The sequence below is a fragment of the Monodelphis domestica genome, chromosome 4, assembly GCF_027887165.1.
Source record: "Monodelphis domestica isolate mMonDom1 chromosome 4, mMonDom1.pri, whole genome shotgun sequence".
Lineage (NCBI taxonomy): Eukaryota > Metazoa > Chordata > Mammalia > Didelphimorphia > Didelphidae > Monodelphis > Monodelphis domestica.
Window position 1 is genome coordinate 140,725,457 of NC_077230.1, and position 23,761 is coordinate 140,749,217.

At 34.6% G+C, this 23,761-nt stretch overlaps 1 protein-coding gene and 1 pseudogene across 5 annotated transcripts in view; both read right to left on the bottom strand.

Moving 5' to 3' along the window:
* LRP1B (LDL receptor related protein 1B) overlaps window positions 1-23,761 on the bottom strand; it is a 2,480,145-nt gene that overhangs the window by 1,419,544 nt on the left and 1,036,840 nt on the right. The window lies entirely within an intron of this gene.
* Window positions 1,421-23,761, bottom strand: part of LOC130458859 (39S ribosomal protein L47, mitochondrial-like) — a 149,599-nt pseudogene continuing 127,258 nt past the window's right edge.

The window sequence follows — 23,761 nt, forward strand, 5'->3', positions numbered from 1 at the left end:
AACCAATCTCCACCTTGAATCCAACCATCAAGGTTTAGCATGATAGAGATGTTCAAATGGTATGCAAAGTCCCCCAGTTATTTTAGGAGCTCCTCTACTATGGCCCCTTCACCCTTCTTATTCCCTAAGGTGGACCAACATGGGAGGCATCCTGCTTGTTGCCCCTTAATCAGCAGAGATAGCCTATGCCTAGACCATCCCAGGAACACACTTGTTGACATCTGCCTTCTGGCCTTCCTAGTAGACCCTCCTAAAAAGTCAGTGTATATATTTATTGACAAACAAGATTTTATATTTTACTCTGCCTCTTCTATATCTTTTGTATCAGCTGGGTAACAAGCATTATTAAACCCAAAGGGAGGAGAAGATCTCAGATCATGAGGAAGAGTTGAGGTTCCATCCACTGAAGGGATTCAGGTCCTGTTAATAAATGGCTAATAACTTGGCCTCAATTGTTTTTGTTGCCTATTCAACAAATTGTTGAAGTTCAATAGGGTTTTTCAAATTAGATAATATGTATATAGGGCTTTGCAAACCTTAAAGAACTGTTATAATTAAAACTTCCATTACCTTACTTTAGGCCTTCATCATAACTCATTTGAATTATTATAGCAGCCTCTAACAACTTGTCTTCCCTACCTATTGTTTTCTCTATTCTTTAATCCAGAGGTATGACTCACTAGCAGAGGGCTGTATTGTTGCCTGCCGTACTCTTGAGTGCTGCCCCAAATAAATTAAAATGTAATTGGTAATAAAAATTAGCAAAACTTGTCTATAGCAAGATGTTCAACTCTCACCTTCATTTTGCACAGCATTTCCCCCATGCCTAAAATTCAATGGGGCATAGATAAGGTTAATTATCGATGGTTTTCTAAGTCAATATGTGGCTTGTGATGAACCTTATTCATGGTTAAGTAGCCCCTGTTTCCATCTCTTTGATGATCTCTTTGCTCTAGTCAAACCTTCACTTAACTATCAAAATAACCTGAAAGCGTTGATCTAAATTGGCTATTCCAATGAGAAAGTCATCCAACTAAGGGCAGTTAGGTGGCTAGGTGGATAGAGAGGCAGTCCTGGAGTTCAGAAGTCTTAGTTTCAAATATGATTTCAAATAATTCTTAGTTGTGTGACCCTGGACAAGTCACCCAACCCTCATTGCCAAGTCTTTGCCACTCTTCTGCCTTGGAACTAATGCACAGTATTGATTCTGGGATACAAAGTAAGGGATTTTAGAAAAATATAAAAATGTTAGCAATCTTATATGAGGTGAACTGAGCAGAAGCAGAACATTGTACACAATAAGAGCAATAATGTATGATCATCAGCTATAAGAGATTTAATTATTATCAGCAATGAAAGGATCTAAGAGAACTTCAAGGGGCTCATAACAAAAAAGACCATTCACCAACCATAGAAAGAACTGATAGAATCTGAATGCAGACTGAAATGTATGAATATTCTTTACTTTTATTTCCTTCATAGGTTTTCTTTTCCTTTTATAAGCAATATGTCTCCTTTCATAACATAACAAATGTGAAAATTTGTATTGCCTGAGAGTACATATATAACCTATAAGGCCCTCCCCAGTTTGGTTCTTTTCTACTTTTCTCACCTTACCCAACTCCTTTGCATGTACTTTATATTCCAGGTAAACTTGTCTATAGCAAGATGTTCAACTCTCATCTTCATTTTGCACAGCATTTCCCCCATGCCTAAAACTCCTCCATCATCTTTAGAACTGAAAAAAGTTTGCTTCTGCTTCAAACATTGTTAAAACACTGCAACTTTTCTGTATGACACTATACCTTGTAATATTCTTACTGGGTACATTCTGTAGAAATGTAATCTTCCCAATGGCAGTGAAAATGACGTTATTAGTATATGATTGTTGAATTCAATTGTGTATGTGCCCTTCCTTTTCCCCCTGGCCAACTATAAGATCATTGAGAACAGAAAGGATCATTGGTAATCAATCTTTTATCCTCTATTCATGTACAAACCAAGGCAACTTTAGTCCTCTTTAAAAAGGACAAATAATATCCCCTCTGCTTAGTACAATGCCTAGAACTGTGACTTGAATGAATAAATATAATAAACATTGGTTGTTAAATAGAATTGGAAAAAGAAAAAAAACAATTTATAAACAAATGACAAATCTAGTTACTCTTTTTCCTTTATGGGTCATTTTCAATTGTACTTCCATTCATGCCTATATGTCTATCGTATTGCCTATGAATGTATTAGGTTGAAAAGAGATAGAACCAGAAATGGTGCACTTATGGTGAAGGTATCATAAGGCCAGCTCTTTTTTGGAACTGAAGTTTCTATGAGCAAAGAATCTGTGCATAAAATATACTTTCTCCTCTTTTTATCCCCTATCAGTAACACATGACCATCAAGGGAAATAGATGATATTAATGTGTTTGGTTTTTTTTAAAGATCAAGATAATTTTTTTTAATTCACCACTTACTTGGAATTAACAGCCAGTCTTAAATTAAGGGGAAAAGTGTAATTTTATAGGGTGAAATAGAACTAGGAAAAGTAAGGGAGTTCACTCTATCCGTGGTTAGGTTTCAGTTTTAGGCTTCAGCAGACGTGTGTGGAAATTTTCTTTGAAGTATCTTCTCATTCCTTCTCTTTAAACTTTTCTTCTTAGCTTCATTATGTAAGTACTTTTCAAGCCTCAGTCTGACAAACTGATTCACATAAGGCACTGTAAAGTATGTCTTTCTGTTGTAACTTTTGTTGAGGTACCAGGGTATTGGCCACTGCTTTACTTGTACCAGATGATAAGTTCAAAAATGTCTTTCCTCTAGTCACCTGGTCTTGACCTTTCTTGACCTGTCTGAGGAAGTCTTAAAGCATCATCTCTTTCCTGAACAACTTTATCTAAAGCATCCATGGATTCTGTCACCTTTTCAGCATTGACAATCTCTGTCTTTTGTCTTCCTTGTTCTTTCTTTCAGTAGAACACATCAAAGCTTATGCAAATCGTCATTATTCTTGTACCATAACCTTTCATGGATCCATACAATGCCTGATTTGACTGTTTCTGCTCCCCAATTTTTTGGATCATAAAAAATTTCTTCTAGTTCTTTTCTTGACAAAGTAGTATGAATTAATTTATATTGATGGAGTGGATTGATGTTGGCTCTAATCTGTAACAAACTGAAAGTAAACTATGTTCTAAGCACTATGCTAGATCTTTGAAGATATAAATATGACAGTGAGTTACCATCCTTAAGTGAACTTTCCTGTGCTGGTGGCAGGGGTCAGCAATGCCTTACGGGGGCCCTTCAGGGTGGTGGTGAAGCCCCACCCTACAGTTACTAGCTCTTCGGCCACCATACTCACAGGGATCACCTCATGCTATACTTCTCTCAATAATCTTAACATGTGTTTTAAAGGAAACAATCCTAGAGAGAAGTGGATAGAGCTCTGTACTCAATACTCATTGTTTAAGTCCCTGTGAAGAAATAAAGAAATCAAAGTTTTGTGAGGGGAATGGGCAAAAAGTGAAGAGTTGCCTCAAATCAATGACTGAATTGTATGAGAGACTCTAGTAATACTGTACCAAATCTAGTAAGTTTCTGGATACATTCATACAATGATATTATTTATATTCTTATACAAGATGCAATTTATGTATTGTATTAAATAGGAGAGAGATATTTGTTTTAGTAATGTTGCTGCTTTTTTATAATAGATAACTGCAACAAAAAATAAGGGCCATACTATTTTGGAATTTATTTCAGAAGTGTATTTATTATAGTGTATGAGGTTATCAAATAGCAATAAATTCTATAATCTTAGGGGCTATTGAGTAAAGTTAACTACATTTCTAAGGGAGTGGTTGTGTGTGATAAACAATGCTAACTCAATTGATTCAGAATAACATGGATCTGCTTAATTTAAAATGCTTGAACTGGGAAAAAAATGTAATATTATGGTGACTGAGTTGGAATCACAAAACATCAGTGCTGGAAAGGACATCAGAGTTAAACTAATAAGAAATTGATAATAGTGAGCATTTATATATCACCTACTATGTGTCAGGGGCTGTGCTAAGTGTTTTGCAAATAGTATATCATTTGACCCTTACAACAACTCTGGGAGACAGGAGCTATGGTTATTCTCACTTTATAGTTGAGATAAGTGAGGCAAATAGAGGTTAAATGACATGTCCAAAGTCACATAGTATCTGAGACTAGTCTTGAACTCAGATATTCCAGATTCCACATCCAGAGGCTTATCCACAATGCCACCTATTAGCTATGAGTTATTGTTATTGTTATTAACTGAAATCTATCTCCCAAGAACTTTAACACTCTGCTTCTAACTATGCCTTGTGGGGATAAGTAGAGCAAGTCTAACCACTCTTTTGTATAACAGCTCTTCAAAAGCTCAAGTACAACATTCTTGGGCTTCCTCTTTCAGAGGGTAACTTTTCTCCAGGTTCTTCAACCAATTCCCATGTGAGATGATTTCAAGACCTATAATTTTCATGGTAATGGTATAATAGATAGTCTTCAGAGTTTCAATGTCTTTCAAAAAATGTGGTTTTAAAGGACCTTAGAAAGTATTTAATCTAACTCCCTCTTCAAGAAATTGAAGCCAAGGGAAAGTAATGGATCAGGAGTTTCTTCTCCATTTGAGGGAATCAACTGAGATACCCATCTTTGGATATTTTTATTTGAATCCTTTGATTGACTATATATTTCTACATTAATATTTTAGGAGTAGTTTTCAAATTATAAGACAAAAAAACCCTACCAATTAGGAAATATGAAAATGATGTGAGATTTCTAGATAAATTCTAGGGTTTTGCCTGAGGCTCAAAGTGTGGGATTCTTGAAGAACTATCTTTTGACTCTTTTGTATTCCCTTAAAGGTACAGTACTTGTCAGTAGTTAATGAATGTCTATTGACTATTCACTGACTTGCTCCTAGTCCCTTAAGTAAGATATATCAGAGAGGAACTAAGTGAGACTAAGTCTTTAAGAATTTAATTTAACAGGTATTCATTAAGGCCTTGGGTGCCCAGGCATTTTGGGGTTCTAACCATCAAAGACTTTTTGAAAAACACTCTACTATCAAACTCACATTTTATTGGAGTATTATTTACTAGCTGCCTCTTTGTAGAATTCTTGAGATCAATCCTGTGGGAAAGAAAGTAAGGTATAAGAAGGCTAGAAAGGCAGGAATGGGCCATGTAATGAAATGTACATAGCCTGGACTGATGGATTATCCCTAAAATGAAATGATGTCTCCTTCATTTACTTGTTCACAATTCTACAGAATCTACAGAACTGTTGAGGACTTTATGGGAGAATATGTTGCTAACATGTTTTTAAGAACATAGTATCCTATGGATACTATCTGGATTCTATTGAAGTAGGATGGGAAGGACTGTTTTCACTTCCTAGTGTAGAGGCATGTGTGCTACTTCACTGGATTTCAGAATTTATAGGATTAAGTGCTAGTTATTTATTAAAAATAAACATGGCAACCTATAATTGATATTTGATGATTTGCTAATGCACTCTATTCCACAAGAGAAAACTGAAAGAAGACAACATGACCTGGAGGATTTTCAGAGCCCAAAGCAAAGGAGCACTGTTAATTTTCTTTACCCTCAAGTTACCTTTCCTGCAGTCATTTTTTTTCAAATAACACAATTCCTTATGTATTCTATAAACCACATTATTCAATCTTCAAACCACATTCAATTGAGGAGGTAAATAATTATGATGTACAAAGTTATCCAAAATCAGATAGATATTTAAATAATTGCAGCAGTTAAATGCTCTCGAAAAGGAAAGGATGATTTTTTTGACAGATGTAATTATTAACATAGATTTAAATTGTTTTAAGAAAAACTGAGACAAAGAATCTAGATTTACAAAATGTGTCTTTGTATTACAAAAGAATTATTTCTTAGAAAAGCATTTACCTCAGAGAAATAAAGAGTATCCTACTGAAAAGTAAGAGGTCATTGACAGATATGATTTGACTAATATAATTTGATTTACCAAAGGTAATCTAGGACCAATTTCTTTTTCAACTTTTGTCATACCCCCAGGCCCTTGTACAATTCCTGGCACTTAACACACACTTAATAAATGATTATTGAGTTGAACTTTAGAGGAATATTAAGGCATTTGAAAGAACTTGAAAAATAAAGGGTATCACTGCCTTTCTTTAATGAATGCTTGTCTGAAAGCAGTTAAATCAAATATAAATAATTCCCATATAATGCTACTGGATTCGGAGACCTCATATATGTAATTCTGTAAAGTAATAGTCTATTTTCCCGAGCATTATTTTTATAATATATCTCCATATACTTTTTCATTCTGGATTAGAATATAATTTTTGTTATGGTTTTTCAGACCTTGAGGAAACTTGCTCTACCCATGTAAACATGAAATTCATTGGTAATTTATCTCTTTAGAAAGCAGTGCAAGAGATACTAGGTTTCAAAGGCAACACTTGAAGCTTCCTAACTTTGAGGTACTTCCTTAGACTACAATCCACCAGCTATCTACTTACATAATGACAGGGTCTGGGACTAGATCTATGACTTCATTGATATAAAGAAATCCTGGATTGAGGAAACTTCTTTGCAAAATGTAGCAGTCCACCCCTACCTTGGGACAAGGGAAGCAGTTAGAATGTACAGAGTGGCTTAGAAGACAGCATGCTCAGTCTTGCACATGGCTAGGAAAGCCTCTGACCCTTGACCCCAGCTTCCCCCAGGTGAGGCGGAAAAACAGGTTTGTTTGTGCTCACCTGGCTAAGATAAACCACACCTATACCTTGTATTAACCAATGATAATCATCCCTATGTATCATGTATATTTGCATATCAAAGAGATTAAAAACAGAGCCACAGCAATCTCTGCCCTCTCGCTCTCTTGGATCTCAGCTCTCACTGATGCCTGTCCTTGTCCTTTAATTCCTTTCCTTCTCTATCTCTCTCACCTGGGACCTGGCCTTCGGCCAGGCACTTTCTTTTCTCTATCATGTCTCCGATCTGTGTGGTATTAAATTTGGATCTTTGGACGGGAATTGGGCCTTTCAGAGACATCCACTGATTGGGGCTTGGCTGAGGCTCTATGATATTAATAAGACCTGATCTCTGACTCATTTCTGACATCTCGAACTCGGCTCCAACTCGCCCTTCACGGTATCCAAATCTTCTCTCATTTTTCTATCTTCCTACCTTGTAGCTTCTCACGGGTTTGGGAAGCTATACAAAACAAATTAATATCTTCTCTACAATTTATCATTTTAGTGAGTTGCTGAGAGGTTTTGTTATTCAATGACTCAGTTGTATTGGACTCCTCATGACCTCATTAGGGATTTTCTTGGCAAAGGTACTGGAATGCTTTGCCATTTCCTTCTCCAAATCATTTGATAGACCAGGGAAACTGAGGCCAACAAAGTTAAGTGACGTGCCCAGAGTTGCACAGCCAGTAAGTGGCTGAAGCCAGAACTGAACTGTGAAATATGTCTTCCTGACTCCAGGCTAGTCTCTATCCACCTCACCACAAGTTGCCTAGACTATTGATTGCTTAGTTGACTTGACCAAGGTCTCCAAGCTATTTTATCAGAGGTGAGATATGAATCTAATCTTCCTATTTCCAAAGCTTACTCTCCATACACTAGGCTGTCATCCTTTTAGTCCCAAATTCTTTAAATTTCATTTTCAAACGGAAATAAAAACTTATTATTTTTGCATCATATCAATATATCTACTTTATACTAAAGCCCAATGAGGTAGTCAAGTATGGACTGAAAGGATTCCTGTTTCTCTTACTCAGTAGGTACAAGCTTTGGGAAAGTAATTTAATCATTATAGTTCATATTTGTATAGCACTTTGTGACTCCAAAAGCACTTTCTCAACTTTTAGTTGAGCCACTGAATAATCTCAAGTATTCAGGAATGACATTATTACAATTCCTATTTTGAGGAAGAGGAAATTGAGGTCCTGAGAAATTGTCACACATCCTGGGTCACATGGCTAGTAAGGTATAGAGTCAGGACTGGCAGTCAGACCTTCAACTCCCAACACTGAAACAATCACTAAGTCACAATTTCTTCAACTCTAAAGAACAGAGATTTGGAATCTAGGCTCCTTTTCTCAGTTCTCTTACATGCATGGACCTAATTTCAAAAGATCCTGTTTTTAAATAAGTATTCTAGCAACCCTGAAGGCCCACATTTCTATAGGCTGCGGGTTTTCTCTATATTCTGCTGCATGTCTGAAGTTTACCTTTGGCTTTAACTCATCCCTGAGTAAAGAAACAGTGTTGTCAATTGTCCTGAAGTGCCCTATTGATTGCTCCTGCCTCTGATAAGGTTAATTGTGCACTGCCCCCTGACATCTCTTTAGCATTTGAAACCACAGATCACTAACTCTACCTTGATCAACACAAGAAAGTAGGAGATTCAGTGGGACAATAGGAAATTGGTTCCTGCCTTATCTCAACAGAAGCAATTTCTAGAACACTTTATTTGTCTTCCCCTTTCCTTATTCTTTTCCAGTTAACAGAGAACTGCCAAGTGACTACAGCCTCCCTTGCTATTAGAAAAAGTAGGGCAGCTGGTCTCTAATTTCTACATAGCTTAATTTTGTGTTGCTGACTTCAGAAGAGTGCTTTCAAGTAATGCCATCTAGCAGTGTCTTAATGAACTGCGTTCTTTCATGAGAACTCATTAGCTAAAGCTGTGGTCCTTGTTGATTTCCCATTGGCATTGGAGACTATCTGTTCCCTGAGTACAACATGCAACCTTTTTTGGGCATTTTAACAAACTTCTTTGGGTTTCTGATTATAGAAATATGCATATTCAGGATCTAGTGCACATTTACATACTATTGTAAGGCTCTCTGTTTAAAAATAATAGTAAGTTAAAGCTTCTCTCAACCTCACTGTGAAGTTGTTCCTACAAGTCTGGTAAACTTTATGAAGTAGAACATAAAAGTATTGTTATTCTCATTTTATAGGTGAGGAAAAAGACCTTTGAGAGAAGGTCAGCAATTTGCCCAAACTCACACATACAGAAGAAGTAAGGATTCAAAACCACTTGTGTTCTGATTACAAGTGCCACATTTTTTCTACTTTACCAGTGCAAATGTCATCTCAAACATCTATGGGCTTCGCATCACTATTTCCTTTTATGAAAAGGCCAAGGTAAAGTCATGAGGTGGGAGGGGAGATATTCTATACAAATAGTACACTATGCCATTAAAATGGAAAGAGATGGAAGCTAATAGAACTGCTACTTCAGAGTTTCCTTCCTCCCTTAACAGAAAGGAAATAATGTGATTTAGTAGCAGGTCAAGACTCTGAATCATTTCACTCTTAAACCTTTGTACCTTTGACTACAGCATGCTGTCTTGTCCGGTTCAAACTCATCTAAAGGATTTTGATTTGTATATATAAAATGATAGTGAATACTTTACAACTATTTATGTGTTCTTCTTAGAGTAAGAGGGGTATCTTAAATCATTTTTCTTCATAGTTATATAACAAAGGTGAACATGTTTTTTATGCAAGGTATTGAAAAATTTCTGAGGAAAAAATCCAAATGGGGCAATAGGTAACATGGTTAGAAAGTATCAAATGGAAAACAATGTTATTTTTTATGAATATCAGGCTGCTAAGGCTTTCCTTTGTTGTGCATTTTCTTGCTTTTGGTCTGGAAATAGTATTTTTTTTCCAATTTGATTTTCTAATAAATGTTGAATTTTTCTTTAAATTGGCATTGTAAACAAAACACTCTTATTTCTGTTCATTTCTTCTGAGGTCAAGTTTTAATAAAAATTAAAATACTGTGTTCAGTATAAGTCACTAATGTTTTTAGCTTTCCAGTTAAAATACATGGGAAAGCACTTTTTAAAAAGATCCATGTTTTAAAAGGATGTAAAAAGATCAATCTGTCTGTAGAATGAACCATTTCCTTTCTGTATAGCCAAGGGACAAGCAAAACCCTCTTATGTCAATAGGACTCTATTTATCAAGAGCTTATAGACATAAACTATTATCCATTTCTTATGTATATTGTAAACCAGATCATTTTGTTAGGAAAGCTATCTTCTATCTATCTATTTATCTATCTATCTATCTATCTATCTATCTATCCATCCATTTCTCTAACCTACTTAACTTGACATCTTTCTAAGTATAGTTTTCTTTTATATTTAAATATAGTACTTCCTATGGGGGAGGGAAACTGAAATGATTGATGGCTATCATATTTTCCATAATGTACACATTCATAGACAAATAGGTTGTGGGCTTTGTGTGGTTGAAGATACTGGACAGAACTTGGTATTATTTATAGCATTGTCATTTAGGTCACAAGGTCAAACACTTGAATAAAAACTGGAAAATTAAACCAATTATCTAAGTGCTTCCAAATATGTGATGCTAATTACAGACAAGATAGCTCACTATTTGCTGAATTCTTTTTTTTCATTTACATCCTGATGACTTAGTCTCATATATTTGCAGTCTTAGGTCTGCAATTTATACTATTTAAAAATTGGTTTTCCTTTAAGGTTATAGAATCATAGATCTGGAGCCATAATGGTGAACCTATGGCACATGTACCAAATATTGCACACAGAGATTTCTTTGGGGACACATGAAGTCCTCCAACTTGCCATCACTGATTGTAGAGCTAGAAAGGTCCTTACAGGCCATCTAGTTCAAGCTCCTTCATTTTATAGATGAGGAAAATCCCAGAAAGGTTAAATAATTTACCAAAGGTCACAAGGTAATAAAGAGTACGTAGGTTACTCTGCTATATTTTTTGTTCTCATATCTTATGGCTTGACCACATTTGTTTGAATAGCAAAGCTACTGCACCCTCTGACATACCTTCTTAAATATTTACTCAGAAAGGAAGAATTACAGAGCTATCTGCAAGTAGAACTGACTTTAAGGTAAAGTTTGAAGTAGGTGAAGTGTTTGTTTCTCTATTCTCTTTTCAATGTTTGTTTCCTTTTCTCAGAAATTGCTCTTAAGGCTCCTTACTAAATTCTCTGCCTATCCTTTTTAACTTCTGTATGTCTTCAACTTGTCCTTGACAGGATTAATATGTTCCCTTTTCTCCTCCTTCAAACAATATTTTCCTGAGAGTCCTTAATAAGATAGTGGCTAGCTAATATAACAAACATTATTACTTAAATTGGTAAGAATATTGAAAAAAAAAACAACAGTGGCTAGAATAATTGTACTATTTATGTTAAAATGAGATCTAGGTTTGAATCCAGAATCTGACATGCAACCGTCTTGGTGATATTGGGAAAGTCACTTATCCTCTGAGCCTCACTTTTCTCATCTATAAAACAGATAATATCTATAGTATCTGCTTCAAGTATGTCTCAAGGGAGTTAATGGTTATTGATTGTTGTCCTTCATACTGGAAGAAGATCAAAATGACATCTCTTGTGATGTCTTTTGATTCCAGTATGAATTGTATTTATGTGAGGCAGAGATATGCAAAGTCATCAGCCTCATTCTCTCTTCCAGAGTCTTCTAAGTCCAGTGGCAAGACACAAGTCAGGATGACTGGTGATGACCCAGGATGAAGCAGAAGGTCTTGGCTTCACTGCTGTCTAACCAGGCTCTAAGTACTCTACAGGGCCAACTTTAGCTACTTTTTAGGTCATTGGAACAAATTGTTCTCATCTGCCAATAAACCTATAGTATCTGTTTCAAAGAGATATTTTGTTTTAAATGAGATGATATATTTCATGAAAAGCATTTGCTATATACCATACTTTAACTTTTAAATGTCAGTTATAATTATGGTAATATATTAATCCTCCCAGGGTAATGTCAATCAAACAACAAATATTTATTATATGGAATAAGGAATAAATATTTATAAAGTGCCTATTATGTGACAGGAACTTTGCTAAATGTTATTTGATTCTCAAAACAACTGGAAAGCTGGTATTATTATTACCATTTTACGGTTAAGAAAATTGAAGTAAATACTAGTTGAGTAACTTGTCCAGGGTCCCACAGCTAGTAAATGTCTTGAATGATTGAATTTGAATTCATCCCCATGTTCTATCCACTGTATCATGTTACTTCATCTATGAAACATTTCTTTCTATAGTAATGTGTTTCAAAAAAAAAAAAAAAGAAGTTCTGGTCTCTGACCTTAAGGAACTTACAATCTTGTCAGAGAGATAATATTAATAAAAATAAAGCCTGAAGAAAGTCAGTGTTAAATTCTATGGCTATAGGTGAGATAACCATTTAGAGAAGGAAGAGAGTGTAATTTGTAGTCTGGAGTGGAAAGTCAAGAATTCCATATCAGAGGTTAGACTTTTACTAGTCTTTGAAGAATGTATAGAATTTACCTACATAAATGGGGAGTAAAAGGGAAAGAGAATAAGCAAAGAATAAAGCAAAGTACTTTAATATTTCAAAGAAATGTAATTTTATTGGTGCAGACACTACAGCAACCACAAAAAAGGGGGATCATGATCACTCTCCAACTTACTAAATAACTTTGAAAAGTTGCTGAAGAATTCTTCACCCTGCTGCTGACCTGGGGATATCTTTCCAAACATAGGCTGCCTTTTGAAAATAGAAATACAGGCTATCAACTGTTCTGTACTTGAAAGTTTTCAAGATTAACCCTGCCTATCAAAGCTTGTGTGGTGACAGGATAGTCTTCTAGAAATTCAGTATCAAAGTAAGGTGTCTTTGGAGGCCATGTAAACTGAGGCAGAAATGGGAGATATCAAAAAGATATCCCTGACTATGTAACTTGGTCAGAAAGAAATAAGATGGGATGATAGGGGAGAGGAAATTTATAGACAACCCTCAAAAACCTGTAAGCCTTGGGAGAGAGTGGGTAAAAAGACTAAAAAAAGATTTTTTGATCCAGTGAGTAATATGATGAATTAAGTTTTGGGGAAAGATCAATTTAGTATCATTCCATATTATAAATTAATAGTATGCATCTATGTAGAGTTTTTGGTTTCCGAAATACTTTATTCATGTACATTACCTGAGACCTAGACAGATTTATATGAGGAGAAGCAAAATAAAATATAGAACCAGTAAAAAACATAGTAATGACAATAATATACAATGATCAATTGTGATTAACTTAACAATCATCAGCAGTGCAAGGATCCAGGCCAGTTACAAGGAATTCATGACAAAAAGGCTATTCACTCACCAAAAAAAAATTAATATTTATTGGGAAAGATGGGTGAATATGAAAAACAGGGGATATGGAAGATTTGTAGCAGAGAATGGAAGAGTTGAAGGGAGAGAGGGAATATGGCTACTGGTGAGGCAAAAGGAGAGAGATGTCCCCTGCCAAGAGGCTATTTTTGAACAAAATGGGTGTCCAAGAAATGGGCCACTTATGATAGCCTGCAGGGATGTCTTTGCTATTGATTGATGCCGAAGATGCCATGGAGCAGGTAAACATGGACCTTCATGAGGGACAAGCCTTTCCCCAGACTTTGGTCACCCAACAGTGGTCCGATAAGGACTGTTTGTAGTTGAATGATTGTCCTGAGGTTCAGCTCCCTCTATGCCCCCTGAAAAGATAGTCCTCTTATCTGACTGCGATATTCAAATGAGGTAAATTTTAATAAACAGTACAAATTGGAGAGGTATCAGGGCAGAGGGGAGAGGTATTCCTCTAGATAAGGTTTAAGTCTCTCTCAGCATTGGAGCTGAGGTCAGACCTCACATGCTGGTGGAGTTTCTCTTATTCCTGTCTACATTATATCTGTTTTAGTTTTTTGTTGTTGTTGTTGTTGTTGTTGTTGTTGTTTGTTTGTTTGTTATTTCAAAATCTTAGCAGGAGACAGCAAGCAACAAGAAAAGTTCTGACCTTCAGAGCTGGTTGGGCCCGTCTCTTCGGGCTGAAGAAAATAGAGGTAATTCTATCCAGAGACTGGGAAGAAAAGCTATACACCTTCCAAAGCCAGGAAGGAAGTGCCAGATCCAAAACCAAGTGCCACTCCCAGTTGCCCCTTCCCCCACCAATTGTCAGTCTTGTCAATTTCTTCTCTCTCTAATATTCCCACTGTTCCTTGTTCCAACACAGTGGCAGAGAGTCCAGAACTTGATTTAATTTCCTTTCCACAACTGCCATAGAAAGAATTGAAGTAACATGAATGCAAATTGAAGAATATCATTTTTTACTTCATTTCTGTCATGATTTTTTCTTTACTATCAGTGATAAATATCCCCTTTCATAGTACAAAGAAGAGAGAAAGGTGGAGCCAAGATGGAGGCTTGGTAGCAGCAAAAACTGTAACCACTCTGATAATCCATTCAAACCAATCTTTAAAATCCATCTTAAAAAGACAGGAGTCAAAAACAACAATGAGATGGAGTAAGGGGCCTCTCCTACAGATCAGAACTTGAAATATAGGCAGAGACACTTAATTTTCATGGGATAAGGGGGAACCAGAAGCAAAATACATGGAGGAGAGCAAGCCTGGGCCTAGGCCAACTTTGGGATCCCAGGACCCTTACTACACCAACAACATAGTACCCCATATCTCAGACCCACCACTTGAAGTCCCAGGAATTGGCACTGGCCCAAAGTGAGGCCTGGAAGTCCATAGTACTTGGCCTTTTCAAGCCTGCACTGTGGTGAAGGCCTGAGACACAAGGCAAAATAGCTCAGAGTGCTGAGTCCTGCAATCCATCAGCCTAGGTGACAGACTCACCAGCTTTCAGAACTCCCAGTTCAGGAAAAAGAAATGAATATAATGCAAAAAGAAAATAACAACTTAAAAAACAGAAATGACCTACTGGAAAATGATGCCAAAAAATCCAATTAAGGAAATAGTTCAATGAAGAGTAGAATGGACCACATAGAAAAGGAGGATCAAAAGGTCATGGAAGAAATTCATTCTTTAAAAATTAGAATTGGACAAATAGAAAATAATGACATCACGAGACATCAAGAAACAATAAAACAAAATCAAAAAGAAAAAAGTATAAAATATCTCAATTAAAAAACAATTGACCTGGAAAATAGATACAGGAGAAATAATTTAGTATTATTGGACTACCTGAAAGTCATGGTAAAAAAAAAGGCTAGACATCATATCATAAGAACTTTTCAAAGAAAATTGCCCTGATATTCTTATACAAGAGGGTAAAATAGAAATTGAAAGAATTCACAGATCACTTCCTACAAGAAATCCTCATATGACAACTCCTATAATCAAGTTTTAAGAGCTCTCAGAAAAAAGGAGAAAATATTGCAAACAGCCAGAAAGAAACAATTCAAATATCATGGAGCCTCAGTAAGGATTACACAGAATCTGGCAACTTCCATATTAAAGTACCAAAAGGTTTGGAATATAATAGTTCAGAAGGCAAGGGAACTGGGTTTATATCCAAGAATGCCCTACCCATCAAAATTGACTATATTCTCTTAGTGGATAGTATGGTCATTTAATATAAGTTTACCAAGCATTCCTGAAGAAAAGACAATACGTAAACAGAAAATCTTATGTGCAAATACAAAATTCAAGAGAAGCATAAAAATATAAATAAGAAAGCGGAAAAAAAATAAGGACTCAGATAAGGTAAACTTGTTTTATATCCCAATATGGGAAAATGATATTTGTAATTCTTAAAAATTGTTATCATTTTCATAGTAGTTAGAAGAAGATGTGTTTGTAAGCTGTTTAGGATGACATGCAAAAAAAATCTAGGGGTAAAACAGAGGATTTCACTAAGAGAAATGGGAAGAGTACTGGAGTAAATTATATCACATAAATGATGGATAATACTTAAGCTTTACTCTCATTGGAAGTGGCTCAGAGAGGAATGAACAGTCAGATTCATTGGGTACAGAATCCTATCTTACCCTACAGAGAAATAAAAATGGATTAAGAAAGGGATTAGTGGGGAGGTGTGTAATATAAGGAACAGAGAAGTTGAGGGGTTATTAAAAGACTCAATAGAGAAGTAAGAGGAATAAGAAGGGAATTGAGAGGGAAGGGAGAATAATATAAGGGAGGGGGGAAAGGAGGAGTGACTAAAAGCAAAACACTGGTGTGGAGGGAAAGAATGAAAAGAGAAAGAGCAGGATTAAAAGAGGAAATCAAGGGAATACACAAATGGTAATCATAACTATGAATGTAAAAGGAATGGACTCACTCATAAAACAGAACCAAATAGCAGAATGGATCCAAAAATATAATCCTACCATTTATTGTTTACAAGAAACACATTGGAGACAGGCAGACACAGTAAGAGTAAAGGTAAGGGGCTGGAGCTGTAAACCTCAAAATTTCTTAGACTTATAAATGTTGGAAATTTCACCATTGGGAAATTTCATACTTGAAAAATTTCCTATTGATAATGGGTCTTGACTATTGGAATGTGAACCCCATTGGCATGGGAGGTTCCTTCTATTCCCTTCTTAAGATTACTTTAGGACAGAAACCTTTTGCTGAACAATGGAAAGGACTTTGACCTATGCTTAAGCATAGAACAGGAATTTCTTTGAGTCATGATTGATTTTAGAATTGATACAATGGAGATACTTGGAATCAATCTCCACCCTATTCAGTCCTAACAGGATTGAGTAAGGGCTGCAGCCTAGATCAAAATTTAATTATTCCAATCTCTACCCTACTCAGGTTAACAGGATTTAGAAAGGGCTGTAGCAAAGGAGCAAAGATTTAATTATTTGAAAATATGACCTTCAACAGACATGTGCAAAGCCTCTGGGCGGTCCTGGGTTAAGCTAGAGCCTCCATTGGCACAGGGAAATTGATGGACAGTGACTGGTAGATGTGAGAACTGAGGGGAGGCAACTTGGATGGTTTCCTTAAAGATCAGGGTGGTCTGAAGTCTCGAGGTGGTGGTTGAGGAGTTGGCCGGAGTGGTTGCGGTGTGCTCTGAGAAGCTTGCTCTGAAGGAAGCTGAAGGTGGGGGCCTCTGAGACTGTTTCTCCATTTTGGTCACGTGAGTAATAGGGACTGATCTCTTTTCTTTGCCCCAGCTATCTAAGGGCTTGGGCCTTTTGGCCCAGCCTAAACAGAAGGGGTATTTAAGCCCTATGCCCTTCTCTCCCTTTTTCTCTATCTCTATCTCTAATTCCTTTCTTCCTCCTATTGTAATTAAACTCCATAAAAAGATTGACTGCTGACTTGAGTTTTCATTTAGGAATTACATAGCTGAATTCCTTGGCGACCTTAAATTAATATATATCAGTCTTTTAAAGTGATTTCCTTGTAACAGAGCAGAATCTATTAGGCTTCAATTGAGACAAAAAAGTCAGGGGGAGCAATCATGATCTCAGAAAAAGCTAAAGCAAAAATAGATTTGCTTTAAAAAGATAATAAAGGCAATTAAATTTTGATAAGAGGTAATATAGACAATGAAGTAATATCAGTAGTTAACATCTATGTAGTAAATGATATAACATCCAGACTTTTAAAGGAGAAGCTTTTAAATTAGAGATTGAAGAAGCTTAAGGAAGCAACAGACTGTAAAACTATATTAGTGGGGGACTTCAATCTTCCACTATCAAAACTAGATAAATCAAACAAAAAACAAATAAGAAAGAAGTAAGTAAATGAAAATTTTTAAAATCTAGATTTAATAGATATCTGGAGAAAATTGAAAAGCATAAAAAGAAATATATTGTCTTTTCAATAGCATGTTGTTCATACATAAAAATTAACCATGTACTAAGGCAAACAAATTTTAAACCCACAGGCAAAAAAGCAGAACTAATAAGTACAACTTTTTCAGATCATAATGCAATAAAAGTTAAAATTAATAAGGTTGCAAGGATAGACAAGTTAAAAGTTTATTGGAAACTAAATAATCTAATTCTTCAAAATTAGTGGGTTGAAGAATAAATCCTAGAAACAATCACTGATTTCACAGAAGAGAATGACAACGGGGAGACAACATTTCAAAATTGATGGTTTACAGTCAAAGCAGTACTTACAGGGAAATTTATAGCCCTAAATGCTTATATCAATAAAATAGAGAAAAAGCAGATCAATGAATTGTGCATACAACTTAAAAAAATAAAACCCTCAAACTGGAAAAATAACAAATTAAAATTCCTCAATTAAAACTAAATTGGAATTCCTAAAAATCAAAGGAAAAATTAATAAAATTGAAAGTAAAAGAATTATTGAATTAATAAATAAGAGCAGGAGCTGTTTCTATTAAAAACAAATAAAAAGGAAAAGGCACTGATTAATTTGATTAAAAAAGAAAAGAAGAAAATCAAATAATCAGTCTCAAAAATAAAAACTGTTATTTCACCTTTAATGAAGAGGAAATTAAAACAATCATTAGGGGTTATTTTATCCAATTATATAAAAATAACTCTGATAACCTAGGCAAAATCAATGAGTATTTAAATACATATATGTATATATACGTATACATATATAGCCTTGATTACCAACAGAGATAATAAAATACATAAATAATCCAATCTCAGAAATAGAAAGAGAACAAGCCATCAAAGAACTCCCTAAGAAAAAATCTGCTGGGCCAGATGGATTCACAAGTGAATTCTATCAGACTTTTGAGGAACAATTAATCTCAATATTATACAAACTATCTGGCAAAATAAGCAAATATTTGGAGCCCTACCAAATTCTTTTTTATCATTCAGAGATGGTGCTGATACCTAAACCAGGAAGACCAAAAGCAGAGAAAGACAATTAAAGGCCTATTTCCCTAAAGACCATTGATGTAAAAATTCTAAATAAAATACTAGCAAACAGACAACACCAATATGTCATGAGGATTATTCATTATGACCAGATGGGATTTGTGGCAGTCTTGTAAGGCTGGTTTAATATTAGGAAAACTATGAGCATAATTTATCATATTGAAAATCAAACTAACAGAAATTACATGATTATCTCAATAGTTACAGAAAAAGCCTTTGACAAGTATAACACCCATTCTTATTAAAATCACTAGAAAGAATCTGAATAAGGTCTTTCCTTAAAATAAAATGTAATATTTATTTAAAACTATCAACACATATCATCTGAAAAGGGGATAAGTTAGAAACTTTCCCAATATTATCAGGAGTAAGGCAAGTATGCCCATGATCCCAATTGTTATTTAATATTATACTAGAAATCTTTGATTTATCAACTAGAGAAAAGAAATTTAAGGGATTAAAGTAGGCAACAACAAAACTAATCTATCTTTCTTTGCAGATGACATGATGGTATACAAGGTACACATAGAGAATCCTAGATAATCAACTAAAATACTAGTTGAAATAATTAATAACTTCAGCAAAGTTGTATAATACAAAATAAGCCCACATAAATCTTTAGCCTTTCTATATATTTCAAACAAAGCTCAGCAGCAAGAATTAGAAAGAGAAATTCCATTTAAAATCACTCTAGATATTGTAGTAAATTTAAAAGTTTTATACAAACAAAACCAATGCAACCAAAATTAGAAAAAAAAAGCAACAAACTGGGGAAAAATTATAGAAAAACTCTCTGACAAAGGTTTAAAATATATAAGGAACTATGCAGACTTAAATGGATGCCTGCCCTTTGATCCAGTCATACCACTGCTGGGTTTGTACCCCAACAAGGTAATAAGAAAAAAGACTTGTACAAAAATATTCATAGTCACACTCTTTGTGGTGGCACAAGATTGGAAAATGAGGGGGTGTCAATTGATTGGGAAATGGCTGAACAAATTGTGGTATCTGTTGGTGATGGAATACTACTGTGCTGAAAGGAATAATGAATTGGATGATTTCTATGTAAACTGGAAAGATCTCCAAGAATTGATGCATAGCAAAAGGAACAGAACCAGGAGAACATTGTACACAGAGACTGATATATTGTGGCACAATCAAATGTAATAGACTTTTCTACTAGCAGCAATGCCATGACCCAGAACAATCCAGAGAAACTTATGAGAAAGAACACTATCCTCATCCAGAGAAAAAACTGTGGGAGCAGAAATGCAGAAAAAAAACCATAAGATTGATTACATGGTTTGTTGGAGATATGATTGGGTTTTTGATGTTAAAAGTTCACTCTATTGTAAGTATGAATAACATGGAAATAAGTTTTGAACAAATGATACATGTATAACCCAGTGGAATTGCTTATCAGCTCTGGGATGGGGTAGGGAAAATGATGCGGGTGAAGATCACAAATCACATAACTATGGAAAAATATTCTAAATAAAAAAAATTTAAAATAAAATCACTCTAGACAATATACAATATTTGGGAATCTATTTGCCAGAACAAATGCAGGAATTATATGAACACAATTGCAAAGAACTTTTCACACAAATAAAGGCATATATAAATAATTGGCTTATGTAATAAAATATAATAAATTGACAATACTACCTAAATTAATTTTCTTAATCAGTGCCATACCAAAATAACAAAAAAAATTATAGGACTAGAAAAAAACAACAACAAAATTTGTCTAGAACAACAACAAGTCAAGAATATCAAGGGAACTTAGAGAAAAAAATGTGAAGGACAGTGACCTAGTGGTACCAGACAGACTTGAAACTATACTATAAATTACCAAAATGCAGTTATCATCAAAACAATCTGGTATTGGGGTAGAAATAGAAGGATGGAAGAGATTAGGGTTAAATGACCTCAGCAATCTAATGTTTTATAAACCCCAAAATCCCAGTTTGGGGGATAAGAAATCACTATTTGACAAAAAGTGATGGGAAAATTGTAAAGTAGTATGGCAAAAACCAGATTTACACCCTCTACCAAGATAGGTCAAGATGGACAAATGATTTAAACATAAGAGTGATATTATAAGTAAATTAGGGGAACATAGACTACTTTACCTGTCAGATCTATGGAGAAAGGAAGAATTTATGACTAAACAGAATATTACAAGATGAAAAATGCATGTTTTTGATTATATTATATTAAAATTAATATAAACAAAACCTATTCAACCAAGGATAGAAGGGAAGCAATGAATTAAGAATATATATAACAGATTTCTCTAATAAAGGTCTCACTTCTCAAGTATATAAAGAACTAAGTCAAATTTATAGGAATCCAAGTCATTCCTTAATTGATAAATGATTTAATAATATGAATAGGGCAGTTTTCAGGTGATAGAAGCAAAGTTAACAATAATCATATGAAAAAATATATTAAATAACTCTTGATTAGAGGAATGCAAATTAAAACAACTCTGAACTAACATTTCATACCTATCAGATTGGCCAATACTTTAGTAAAGGATAATGATAAATGTTGGTGGAGATCTGGCAAAATTCAGACACTAACACATTGCTAGTGGAGTTGTGAACTGATCCAACCATCCTGGAGGGCAATTTGGAATTATACCCAAAGAATTTATACCTTTTGATAAAATTATAGAACTGACTTGGTCTGTATGCCAAAGAAATTTTAAAAAATTGGAAAGTATCTGTTTTTACAAAAAACATTTATAGCTGCTCTCTTTATGATGGCAAAGAATTGGAAGCTAAAGGGATGCCCTTCAAATGGGGAATGGCTGAACAAATTTTTATATATGATGGTGATGGAATACTATTGTGCTATAAAGAATGATAAATGTGATGATTTCAGAAAGAGCTGGAAAGACCTATATGAACTGATATAGAGTGAAATAAGCAGAAGCAGAAAAACATTGTACACAGTAACTGCAATATTATGGAATGATCAAATGTGATGGACTTTGCTACTAACAGTAAAAACAATGATCCAGAACAATTCTGAGGGATACTTCCAGAGAAAGAATTGTTGGGGAAAGAATGCAGATGGAATCATATGATTTATCACTTGTTTATTTGGATACATATGTTAGGGTTGTGGTTTTCTAAAATTATTCACTTATAAAAATGAATAATATGGAAACATGTTTTACATGATAATACATGTATAACCCAGTTTGAATTACTTGCCAGTTCCAGGAGAAGAGCAGGAAAAAGGCAGAGGCACAATTTGGATTATATAGACTTCAGAAAACTCTTGTGGAAATTCATTATTAAAATGAAAAACTAATATGATGAACATGGAAAACTTTATTATATGATAACACATCTACAATCTATTTCCTATTACTTGCCTTCTTTGGGAGAGGAGTGAAATGGAGAAGGGAGAGCACATGGATAACAAATTGTCAAAAAACAATTATTGAAAATTGTATCCACATGTAATCTGGAAAAAAAATTTAAATTAATAAAAAAGAAGAGGAAAAAACAAATGTGGGACATATACATCAAGTATTCGCTCTTTGAAGTGGAGGAAACAGGCTCATAAAATTTAAACTATTAGACTGTCATCCAATAGCTCTAGTTCAGACAAACACTGTCTCCTCATTTGTATTTTGCAGTGAACCATGTTACTTCTACATATATAACTATATATATATGTAAAAATATATATATATATATACATATATATATAAACTATATATATATGTATATATATACCATGGATAAATTAGTAGACATTAGACAAAGTCAATGGGAAGATAGATCTGGAAATTTAAGCATGAAGTGATAAATAATTCAGACTATGGCAATTGGGATAAAAAGGAAGAAGAAAATAAAATGGTTAAAGGAAAATGTTTGTATATTTTCATTTTAGCTGGGATTTTCACCCTCGATTGAGATAAGTAAGGAATGGTGGTGATGCTGCCCAGGCTTCCAACTACTGAATGCTCTTGCTCAATAAATGTTCTTTCAGGCATTTTGTCAGTTCAGAAGGATATCTTTGTTTAGATGCTCCAGAGATCTGTGCTTGGCCTTGTGCTATTTATCATATTAATTATAGACTTGAATAATGACATTGATTCTATTCTCACGAAATGTGCTGATTTAAAAGAAAAAAAGAAGGAAGAATAGCTAACATACAGGAAAATGGCACAAGGTGCCAAAATTGTCTTGTGTAGTTAGAGTGTGGAGAAGAACTCAATAAATTAATAAGAACTTTTCTGGGCGCAAAATACTGAGTACACTCATAATTGGATTAAAAAACCAAACAACTTTACAAGTAGAAGATGGGACTGGTATGTCTACAGAAAGTTTATCTTCTTTTTTACATGATCAAGATTTTTTTCCAGTCATTCATTTGTTTAAGACAATCTAAAATAAATAAATCTGAACGGTTTCATGGACTACAAGCCAGCAGTGTAATAACCACCAAAATGTTAATATGATCCTGATTTGTAATAATGGAGACATAGCTACTAGAAATAAGGAAGTGAGTTTTTCTGTACTGTTCTCAACAGATCACATTTAGAATACTATATTTAGTCATGAGTTGAAGAGAGCACTCAAAAGAGGATGTTAAAAGGCCAGAAGTCCATGACAATGAGTTAAGGGAAATATTTAGGAAAATTCAGAAGAGAAATGATAATTGTCTTCAAGTATTTGAAGAACTGTTTTGTGGAAGAAGGATTAGACTTGTTCTGCTTAGCAGAACCAGAAGTCATGAGTAATAGTTGCTAAGACGCAAATTCAAGCATGACATCAGATAAAAAAATATTAAAAGTGAGTCACCCAAAAGTAGAATGGGACTCTGCAATAGGCAGTGGGTTTTCCCTCCTTGGAATTTTTCAAATGGGGCTGGATGGAAATTTATTTCATATATTAAAATAGATGATTCTTTTGTCATTCAAAAGATTTTTTGTTGTTGTTGAACTAGATGATTTCCGAGATCTCATTGAATTCTTAATCCTATGTAAACAATAGCAGCATAAG